Source organism: Scomber japonicus, chromosome 2, assembly GCF_027409825.1.
Source record: "Scomber japonicus isolate fScoJap1 chromosome 2, fScoJap1.pri, whole genome shotgun sequence".
Lineage (NCBI taxonomy): Eukaryota > Metazoa > Chordata > Actinopteri > Scombriformes > Scombridae > Scomber > Scomber japonicus.
This window is the reverse complement of record NC_070579.1, coordinates 13,196,946-13,208,356: the sequence shown is the minus strand read 5'-3', so window position 1 is coordinate 13,208,356 and position 11,411 is coordinate 13,196,946.

The window sequence follows — 11,411 nt, the reverse complement described above, 5'->3', positions numbered from 1 at the left end:
GTAAAATATCACATTTAGGGTCAGTGAGGAAAAAAAATCCATGTTTTATGTTGTCATGGAATCAAAGAGGTAGGAAAAGCAAAGACATGATTTTTTAAATAGCACTTTTTTGGTGTGACCTACAAAGGATTAATTAAATCCCCCTGATCTATAGTGTTGTGTAGCAGGATGCTGTCAGGCTCAGTGTGACCGTCTGCTCTGCCTATGATTGAACTCCACATTATTGCTTTATTCAAAATTTGATTGCCGTGTCAGAATAAAGACTCCGACTACACAATCAGATGATGGAACGGATTTCATTAAAATAATGAAAACACAATGATGAAATCAAAGAATTAGAATACTTAATTTCTCCCTTTTGAGTTCAGATTTTTTTTTTTTTTTTTTCCAGAGTAGATGTGTTTGCTGTGGTAGACCAAAGAAGAATACCCATTTGTTGCCGTAGTGATGGCAGCAGGATGGTGTTTACATTATGGCATTGACCTTTAATAAGATCCAGTGCAGTAATGAAGGAATGTGTCACTTGGTGTACATAACCGCGTGGCTCAGTGATGTGTTTTTAATACTGTTTGGACAACAATGGAGGTCCACAGCACAGATGAATAAGTTATATCAGGCAATGTTTGTTAAGTCACTGTTGGTTTGTTTACACTGAGAAACATATAGAATATCAGCAGGTTTGTCCTTTAAAAGTTTTTTGAAGCCCCCGAGTGCAATGAAAAAAGACAGCATGTGGTCTATGTGTGTGTTTGTCTTTCATTTAAGTCAGTATACAGCCAGTTGGCTACACACAACAACTCACCGTTTGTCTATCAGTACGTCCACTCGCCACAATTTAGCTTTTCTCTGTTTATGTTTTAATTAGTTCATTAGTGCTTGGAACATCATGACGTTTGTTGTCAGGCAGCTTCAGGCTTTATTTGTAAACACCACCCCGAGGACTCCATAAAAACCACAAAGACACATACGCACACTCACACTCATAAGCATCAAATTAACATTTAGAAAGAAAAATATCAACAAAACAAGGACAAGAGAGCAATGGTACTGAGCCAAAGTCTTCAAAGACAACTTCTGACAGAATTCTTGATGAGTCAGAATAAAACAGCAGTAAAATGAGAGGGTTAAAACAGAAAAACAAGAAAACATCATTCTCTTTTCTTCTTCTTCTTCTGTGTGTGTGTGTGTGTGTGTGTGTGCGTGTGTGTCAGACCTAGCTTTCATGTTCACAACTATGTCAGCAGTAAATAGCAGAGAGATTATTCTTTCAATTTTCTGTGATCAGCCACTTAATTATTAAAGCTGTATGTTTGTGAATGTGTCTGTGTGTGTTCTTCTCGCCACTGAAGAAGCACTTAAGAGTTTGTCTGTCTGAGTGAACCGCGCTGCTTTTACACATAATTACGATGTGTGTGTGTGTGTGTATGTGTGTGTGTGTTCTCCACCGATGCGTGAAAATGACCGACAATTTGATTTGTGAAAGATGCCTTAAAAGTGTTTAATAAGAATCGACTGTTATTGCTTATGAAAATGAATATGAAAAAAAACCAGCCTGTTTATTGTGAAACAAAGCGCCAGACAAACACGAACGCTCGGGTTAAAAGATGAAAAAATAAAGGAAAACACAACAGAGGAAAATGAGTATTGAAATGATGAAACTGTTTTTCATTGTGAGGTGTGTTTTTTAAAGGTTTTCTCGATCTAATTTACATACATAGAGGAACAAAATTCAAGCAATAAAAGATAATAAAAGCATTTCAACATTGTCTCATGAAAAAACTGATGAAACGGAGGAATACACCTAACCAGGAGGACCTTTACAACAAAATAATAGACATCTTTGTTCAATGGGAGAGTTGCATGGACTTAATTCTCTCTCTCTCTCTCTCTCTCTCTCTCTCTCTCTCTCTCTCTCTCTCTCTCTCTCTCTCTCTCTCTCTCTCTCTCTCTCTCTCTCTCTCTCTCTCTGTGTGTTGGCGTTTATTGTGATGTATAAGTCTACAATGTGTGAATTGTAAGCTAGATGTGTTCATTGATTAGGTTTGACTGAGCATTAACTCCGCATCTGACTGACTTTGCTGTAATGGATAATTAGTAAGGCCTAATTTGTTGATTTACAGGCTAAATAATTTTATCCATCCATCCGTAATATGAACTTGGGCTGCTGCGTTAATTGAATGAAGACACATGCCACATTGATAGGTCACTGTCTACACGTTACTGGTCATTATATCAGATAGTTATTTCAACGTTATGTTTTTCACTGTGAACCTCTCAGAGAACGGCGTGCAGTACAGAGTCCGTTTTTTTGCTCACTCCTCGCCTTATCTTATCTCAGGTTAGAGTTAATGAGGCCCAGTTAGCAGCAGGCTCCAGCACACATGTTGTTGAGACGTATGCAGTTTTTCTCAAGACAGAGACAAATGGTGTGGCTCAGCAATGATACATGTATAAAATGTTAAATCCATTACTGTACTTATGTCAGGTTATGATATTACTTTCCTTTTTATAATTTTATTGAAAACAATACCTTATTATACTATCTCTTATTAGCTCTGCACAACCCAATCAAGCAGTCAGGTGCAAAGGTCCTTCATAATCCTATAGCCATAGTGGTGGTAGCTCTCAGATATTAGCGTGATGGGACAAGACCCGTAGATTATTCTAAGGCACATGTGGAAAAAACCCAACGTGGAAGTAATTTAGAACTGCATTCTAGCAAAAGGCCACCAGGGGGCGACCGTCTGTATACAAGTCAATGGAGAATTCACCAACTTCTCACTTGATTTCTAACCTCAGTAAACGTTTTCAAAATGTGTTTATGGTCTCAATTGCTAACCCTAATCCTAACCCCGCCTCATGCCCATATAAGTAGAATCTGTGTTTTTATTTTTTTCCCAGCATGCACCTGAAATTTTCAAGATGGCGCTGCCTAGATTTGAAACTATTGTCTTCCGAGCAGCAGTCCACAAACCAATGGGTAATGTCATGAATGTTATGTCCATTTCTTTTATACAGTCTATGGAAAAAACCTTTAAAATACCTTTTTAAAATTCGAGGCATGCTTCAAAATAAAAACACTCATCACGATTTCCGTCATAACCATCAGAAAATGTATCAGCATGATCATCACTGTCAACAGGGTTTAGGGTGAGTCAGCCATGCCTCATTATAGATTTGTCTGTCCAAGTGTTGATGAAGATTGAAACATGTTCATTAAAAGATACACATCAAGCCCTGGGGCTATTTTTCACAGTTTCTCAGTTTGAACACGGTCCTTTACCTCCAGTTAAGGAAAATATGAAGGTCATGCAAAGATATTTAGGCAATCCAAATGTGTAGCAAGAGTTTAGGGAAGGCAGGTCAATGCATGAAATCATGAATATATGGTTTTATGAATTTGGTGTGGAAGAGCTTGACTGACCTGCATGGAGCTCTGAGCCCATTCGCCACCTTTGGGATGAACTGGAACAATGACACCAGCTGATATAAGTGGCTAACCTCACTCATGCTCTTGTGGCTGAATAAGAGCAAGTCCCTATAACTATAACTCGGGTTCAGTAGTCTGTTTGTGCATATCGACAACTTTAAAAAGTTTAATAACTCATAGCCTAACCCAAACCCGGTCGGAGTTGATATACCGGTCCAGTTCAGTTAAGCAAATCATTACTGGACTATAAACCATTAACCTGACACAGTGTTTTAGGTATAATATGTGTGTTTTAATTGTGTTTCAAATGACAGTGAATTAAGACATTTTTGGAGCAGAAACATGTGTGAATAGCTACTGGCATATTCAAATAAACCAGTCTGTTATAGAAAAGTGTTTTCCTAGTATGACACTGCCCAAAATACACTGGTTCGACTTATACACCGGATTTTACTTTAATTAGAAAAACTTGACATTAAGAATATCAAAGATTTTAATTATCTTAACACAAGAATAAAACAAATAATGACTAAAATCCAGTAGACAATGAGCATTGTATGAGCACATGTTTACTTACTGAAATGTGCATTGTATTCCAGGTATCAGGTTCCTATTTACTGATTTCCTTTAAAAGTATATTTAGAAATGGAAAAGTGGAACCTGCACTACCTCCCGCAAGAATGAGCTAGTTATAAAGTTTCTGTTTTTATCCATGTGATCTTCTACCTTTCTGCTCCAAAAAATCCTGTTATATTCATACTCGCTTGTTCTAATGAATTGCACTCTACACTGAGCTGCAGACATTGTACCAAAACAAAGATGGTGACCTTTTCTCCAACAGCTGGTATTTCACTGATGAAAACACTGGCCGTGTCCCCCTCTGACTTGTAATCACAGTAAAGACCACCTTCTCAAACATTATGAAGCATCTATTGTTCTCCTTGGTGAAACAATTGTTGGATTCCTGTAAAGTAGGCCTTTATCATCCCAAACAAATCAGTGAAAAGCCATTTGATTGCTGAATTAACACATATCGTGGACTGATGATCACAGATTGGTAATGTGCCACCAGGAGTCTTGTACTTTGTTAGAATTCACACAGTCTCTGTCGCAGTATCACGCACATACAGTAAACACGAGTGAGCCTTGTCTTGTTGTAGTCTTTTTATGCTCTGTTGCTCCATCGTCAGTGTCTGTTTCCAGTGTTTGAATATTACGGTGTGACAGACATCATGAAACCATGTTTGGCAATTTATATGCAAAGCAGAGAAATGGAGAAAACATCAACAGGAATGATACACAGTTAGACAAGGAGAGATCTAATTGGACAGAGGGATGTTGGTTGTGATTTACTGTAGCTCAGTTGAAAAAAGGGACGTGCATTGAAACAATTGAGAAAGAGGGTCTGATTTATTAAAGGTGTGCATGTATAAAAATGTGTGCAAACTTGAAATCACACGCAAAAAAATGTGCAAGCTGATCTACTAACGGGGCGCACTGAGGTTAGTGTCTTTCAAATGTGTAAGATAATACTCCCTGTCCATTTAAGTAGTACCATAATTAATATACAGACATGTATATTAATCACTCACCTTTCGGCGAAATTCGCCGTTTTGAAACCAAAATAGATGACCTACGTGAATCATGCAGATCCGATGAGAATTTTTTTTTTTTTTTGGGGGGGGGGGGGGGGGTCAAGTGGCAAGTGATTGTGATTTGGAGGTATACGGGAGCATATAAAGAATAGACGCCGCATTGACTGCTGGTGCTATTGTATATTATAGTATAGTTTTGTCTATTGTATTATAGTATATTATAGTGTATTTTATTGTGTATTGTATTATAGCATAGTATACTATATTATAGTTTATTTTATTGTGTATTGTATTATAGCATAGTATACTATATTATAGTTTATTTTATTGTGTATTGTATTATAGCATATTATTATAGTAGGGGTTATATTGTATTGTATCATATTATATCATGTCATATATTATATTAAGTTTGTTATGTGAAACTAGGTTATCTAATACTATGTTACATTATATCATGTTATGCTATTATATCAATTTATTACATGAGGTCATCCAATTCTTTTTATTTTATTTTCCCCCTACATTATTATGCTACATTGTTTATGTATTCATCTCTCTTTAAAATATATATGTACATCTGTATTTATTATTACAACATACTATTGGTTATAATTAACAATATTACAGTATTATACCACTTAATTATACACACACACACACACACACACTGTATACTTCCTACCCTCACATGTAAATATTTTGTGTTATCAGTGTTTGTTCATTGTGTGTAATGTACTGGTCATATTGTTATATATACTGCAGGTATATAATATGTCCATATATTGTTTATATATGTATATAGCCCGATTTTGTTTCTTCAACTTATTAAAACAGCTGACTTTACTGCCACGATCTGCTTCTGCCTCTATCTATATTTTAAGGTGTGTGTATAGTGAGTGTTTTGCTAAATACCGAATACATCATATATCAAGACTTTTCAATTACTGTTAAACCCACTATGAATATTAAAATACGTCAAACCATGTGTCCTGTATCATAGCTACATGTATGACGTTTGCAGCAAAAGAAACCGCGTGAAAATCAGTTTAGTATTCGGTGAGTTATGATTGATTAACTGCGCTGACAGTTCATTGCGCCTGTCAAACACATTACACTGAGTGGAGCGGGTGACCGGTCCAAGATGGCGGACCGGATATGGTTTGTTCCGCGTGTATTACGTTACGTGTTGGACTAAATCCATGGACATATTGAGGAAAGTATTCCGGTTTTATGGAAACGGATTTCATATCTCATCAGAATGGATACTTGGCGAGCTGTACAGAAAGTCCTGAGTCATAAGATGATCGTTGTGGATAAAGAGAAGACTTTGAAGGTATGTAGCATTATAGCTTTTATTACTTAGCTGAGTGGCTAGCCGAGCTAATCGCTAATACTATTACGGCTGTGAGCAACCATATAAGTCGTGAGTGGTCTTGAATGAATCAGGAGAATCTAAGCTTTGTAACAATGTACGGCATGAATATAAATGTTTAAGTGTTGCTGTTTAAAACATTCAGAAGAACGTGTCGCTACCTCCCAACCTCCGGTCGGTCCCGTAGGAGGAACAGTGTGTTATAAGTGTCTGCAGTTCCGATCCTTCATGTTGGCTGAAACAGACAAGTCACTCTCAAACATGCTGAAAACCAGATTTAAGTTTGGCCTGCAGTTAGTCTTCCCTAATGTTTATGTGGCTTTGAGGATGTTCCTCACGTTGCCGGTGACAAACTGTGAGGGGGAGAGCTCATTTTCTCATTTGGGAAGAATCAAAAATGAGCCTGAAGTCCTTTTTATCATTACTGGCAACAGAGTTTGAACCTGTTAGAGACCTGGACTTTAGAGATGCTGGAGGAGTTTGCTAGGAGGTAGGTCATTGCATAAGGGAACTACTCTAATGTGTGTGTGTGTGTGTGTGTGTGTGTGTGTGTGTGTGTGTCGTTGTTAATGTGCATTGTGTTTTTTTTATGACTCTGAAAACATTTGTTGTTGGGATGTTTGATATTGTGGAGATTGTAAAAAGAGGTTGTTTGGTATTTGCTTTGAAGTGTTTCTGCATATCTGAGTGTAGACTGTTTTGATAATACACACACACACACACACACACACACACACTTCATGTGCTGAGAGTCTTGTGTTGAATTTATCTGTCAGTGTGAATCCTGTGCAAGTACAGGAGTTTCCAACAACTACTACATCCACACTTGTGCACTAGTAAACTAGTTGTATGTTGTGTTGGTGTTGGTGTTCAATTTACATTGAACATGTCTCTTTTAATCTTTGCACTTTCATCAAACTGTACTGTCCTCCGTCCGTCTTCTGCCGCTTATCCGGGGTCGGGTTGTAGTTCTACTTGAATTTCCTCCCAAAATGCAGATTGATGCTTTCAAGCCCTAACCTCCATAGAGGGGTCGTATCCTTCTCACCTTTTTCACCCATGACCCGTTTTCATGTCTGAATATATGATATGGGGCGTTTTAACCCCAGTCTGCAAAATAAAGGGAGGAGGAAATGCAAATATGTTATTTAGCAAATGCATTGTGATTGACCAAACTCAAAGGTAATTTTGCTGATGGTAACTGTGCATATAAATAAATACCTTTTAGAAGGGTAGGTATTAACTGGCTGTGCACAGATAACTGCTATGCTCTACAGAATATGCAGAGAATGGAGTTTTTCCACCTGTGTTAATATTTTTGGGGTGGAATATTTTTGGTTTTACTAGCACTTTGTCACAAATATTCTCCCATATGGCGTTTTTTCTGGTAATATATTTTTGCTGTAACTCAATATGTTTGCTAACCGGTTCCACTATAATGTCTAATTTCATGCGATCAAATTTCTTTTTTGCGCTTGTGGGCTTTCTGCTCTTCCAAACTCTACATGTAAAACCACTCATTTAAATACTGCTGTTTGCACCTGCTGTTATTTACGCAGTTATTCTTAGTAGATTACCTGCAAAACGCATGCTAACCAAACATGCAATCTACATGCAATTTAGTACTCTTTATTTGGGATCTTAGTAAATCAGGCCCAGTGACAAGAATGGCAAATGGCTGCTGATCCTATAAACACAGAGTGGAGGATAAGAACTGAACTCTTCCTTTGGGCACTCCATTACTTTTCTCTGTTCCCCTGTTTTTGTGACATTTTGTTAATAATTAGGTGGCTTCACACAATACTTTTGGCTTTGGGGTTCATTAAAATAACCACTTCCATTGTTACCTTTTATATCATATTTACATATTGTATATTGCTGCCCTACCCCCTGCCTTGAAACGCTTCTGTCCACCCTTCCATAACTTCCAAGGTTTTGTGTGGGTCCCATTCTTTGAATGCCAGCCCACTTCGTTTTTCAAGTAGATTCATTATTATTAGACAAATTAATTAAAAAATTGAGTGTATATAAAGAATAATTTCAGAACATTTCTGAAGGACATACAGTACCCTAGCAGCGTACTGCGAGTCCTTCCAAATGGCTGACAATGGAGGGTTGTTAGGCAATTTGGTTAGCAGGGCCTTCAAGGCTATATAAGGCCTCCGTATCGTCCTTCTTCCAGCTCATATCCCTCCTTTTCATTTAGCATCTTCAACCACAGACTGTTATGTAAATGCAGCAAGGTGTGACGTCAACCACTGGGAAGTAAGTGAGCTATCATTCACCGCTGTCAGTAACATCCACATGGCAGACATCGAAGTCTTCAAAACTTACTAATGGAGCAATAATTTCCAAGATTGCGCAGTCAAACTGGGGGCAGCTCAGAATGGCGTGCTCAAGTGTTGCAATTTGATCAAATCTCTGACTGCAAAATCTAATGCAAGATTAAATTGTTTTTATGCTCCACAAAGCCTTCTAAAAGACCAACATGGCTTTCTGCAGTAGAGATGTAATGTGTCTTTTTGTATCATCCTTAGCCATGAAAAAGTTCTGTGGTGGGCACGTCTGGAATAAAAAAGCAGGTGCTGAACCAAATAACTAAATCTGTCACGGCAGGCTGAAGAAGAGCTGGACACTTGAAACGTCACTTTTGATATCCCATAAAATTATATCTGCATTTGGAGCTACAGTGTTCAGATTTTTCACCCTTGGCCTACATGAACTTTAAAACATACAATTTAGTAGTTACTGGTGACTGTATGTATCATTACAGAGAGGTATACAGTAAAGTATTTCTAACTAAAGTCTCCCACAGGACAAAAAAGAAGATAAAGTAGGGTTTTTTTTAAGCCAGTTTCAAAGCGCAGTACTGTCAAATGCAGGTTTCTTTCTTTCTTCCTTCTTACCATGTCTGATCTGGTATGACCAAATACATCAACTTTGAGTACTTCAATCATACCTTATCAAAACTGAAAGAGGAAACTAGAGACACAAGGATTGGACACAGAAACACACACACATACACATACATGCATACTCATGGACAGAAAGACCAGTGGAGAGAAGAGTGAACTAAAGGAGGCTCTGGATGGGGGCTTAAGGGCTCTCATACATCATCTCATTACCTTGGCTGTGTGCACGCGTTATATTCTCACCACCCCACCACCACCCCCATGTGTTTTCTCGTGTGTTTCTGTGCGTCGTCTTCTGCTTCCGTACATGCACGGATTTGTGTGTTTGTGCATCTCATGCGTGAGTAGCCTGCAGACAGATGCTATTATTTGCATGTAAATGTTTCCTCTGCTGAATTTACAGCTACCATCAATCACCAAAGATTTCTACTGTCCACGGACGGTAAAACGGCGGTCTAGCTGTGTGCTCCTACGCCGACTAAGACCACTTTACACACCAGTGGACTAGTATCACAATAAACCGGTATCAGAGTCTCAGATCTTGTCTCTTGTGTCAATGTGGATCACTAAGAAGAAAGGTGGACTGGATGAATGGGTGCCTGGCATCGGGATGAAGTGACTGAGCGGGTTGTCAAATATTGTGAGGGGGCGTTTTTGTTTTTTTCACAAAATAAAATTAATTGATTTTACCATGCAATAGCCACAGAGAGGCTAAATCACAACAGCATAAGGTTACTAGAGGCAGTGACAATCGGAGCTGGAGGAGGCCATGAACCCATTCTGACTGTGCTTTTTGGGGAAGGGGCTCCTACAGTAATGTCTTCTGTGGCTGATGGACCTATAGTTCCATCTTGGCTAACTCAATTTTGATGATATCATTGCTGCTACTTGGGCTACTGGCCTTGGCTGGAGTCTCTGTCATTTTTTTATTTATCTTACAAAACCCTGTTCTGATATTATCCATCCTTATTCCTGACATGTGTATTATGGCTAACCAAACAAGTCTATTCGATAATTTGTTCATTAGGATTATTATTAGTTGCAACCAGGGTAGCAATTATTCTTCATGGGCTCCACACTTTTAAAAAAAACAACACATTAAATACAAGAAACAACATAACACTCATACCTCTCACTCTAACACTCTAAACCGATTCCCCTTAACCCAAACAGCGCCCCCCCCCCCCCCCCCCCCCAGATCACCTCGTACCCTCACAGAGCACTCTCAACTTTAAATGGAAATCGCTCCAATAACAACAACAATGAGAGCAGATCTCAGTTTCCATCAGGAAGGGTGCAACATTGACAAAAATAGACTGAACAACACAAAACAGTCACTATGAGGGTCTGCACCGGAAAACAAGAAGACCCTGAGTCCCTAAATGGACTAAATCGATCAAATTTCTATAGCGCCTTTCTAGTCTTTGGACCACTCAAAGTATTTTAAACTACATGTTACATTCAAACAAAGCATGTATATACTGATGGCAGACACTGCCTTGCAAGGTGCCAGCCTGCTCATCAGGAGTTGCTCATTATTCACACACACACATTCACCTACTGATGGTACAGCCTGTGGGAGCAGTTTGGGGTTTAGTGTCTTGCCCAAGGACACTTTAACATACGGGCTAGAGGAGATGGAGTTTGAACTGCTCTACCATCTGAGTCACAGTTGTCTCAAAGTCGTCCCATACAGTAAAACACTAGAAAACAGTTGATAGGGAATTAATCTTAAAATAACCCACGTTCTCTGCATTGTACAGGTTCTAGGTGTTCTACATGACCGTGTCTGTTGTTATTATATGAACTACTAGAGTGTAAGCTTTTAGGCTTGGACAACGTACAGATCTTATGAAAGAAACCTAGGAGAGTGCTTAAAAATCCTTTTAGCCAGGAGAGAGCATCATGCCTGCCCTTGATGCAGCAACATCTGCCCAAGTTGAAGCTTATCCAAATCTTTTTTAGTTGCACTTGACCAAACTGCCAAGCAATTGTCAAGATGACACAAAACCAGCAATTGCAGAACCTGTCTGATTGAGTGATCATTCAGTAAATGATTTGCCTATTTTGGCTGTAATCATATCAATATGACCCGACCA